Below are 977 nucleotides of genomic sequence, written 5' to 3' on the forward strand. Positions count from 1 at the left end.
GAGGGAGGGAGGAGCGGGTCGAGGCCTCCGGCTGCTCCCGGGCTCTCGCCTGTGGGGCGGCCTCAGGTGCGGGCCAGGGAAAGGGGGGTTGAGGAACCAGGCGCTCTGTCTAGTCCATGGGGGTGGGGAGCGGGGTGACAATGAGATGTAGAGGTCTTGTCATAGAGAAGTAAGGCTGCAGGGACGGACCCCAGGAGACCACCTTGCGCATCCCCGAGCCAACCTGCAGCATGGGTGTTGGATGGGGCTGGAGGAAACGTTGCCCTGCGCCTCACAGGTGCACCCCCACCAGCCCACGACATGGGCTTCCAAATTTCGAAGCAAGTAGGTTTTGAAGTCCCCTTCCAGATCAGGCGGGCGGCCCAGCTTTATTCTTTATTTTTCACGGTATTACATGTGAAATCATGCTGTCAGGTTTTGCGGGCACAATGTTTGGCAAAACGGTGGCTTAATTTCATGCCTGCATCTTCATTGCTGCCCCCTTGTGCAGGTTTTGCTTAGCTCTTGCATTGCCTTGAAGGCTTCATCTACAACAAGCCCCTTGGCAGTTTGGCACGGGTTTGTCCTCTGTTTTTGGTTGCCTTTCTTTAAAGCGTCATGCTCCGTGCAGCGGACACTTGGAAAATCCATTGGAACCAAATATGGTATTTACTCCAAATATAAAATGACCCTGATTCTAATATGACCCCCCCCCCAATAGTTATATACTAAATAGAGAAAATATGTAAATTTGATATACACATATAGAATCAAATTTTATTATTTGTTTGTCCTGAATTTGTCCCCTTCCCACTGCTACATCAGGGAAACTTAAATATGGGGGGTCCAGTCCCCTCAACTTCTCACCCCTGTGTGAGTCCCTCACCCCTAGCCCTCCTTACTGTCAGATCCTGAGGAACAAATTTGAAGAAAAAAAACCAAAACCAAAGAACCTTGAAACAAACATTACTGTACTAATTTGCATATTGTAAGGGTAG

Source organism: Alligator sinensis, unplaced genomic scaffold (genome assembly GCF_000455745.1).
Source record: "Alligator sinensis unplaced genomic scaffold, ASM45574v1 scaffold1003_1, whole genome shotgun sequence".
Lineage (NCBI taxonomy): Eukaryota > Metazoa > Chordata > Crocodylia > Alligatoridae > Alligator > Alligator sinensis.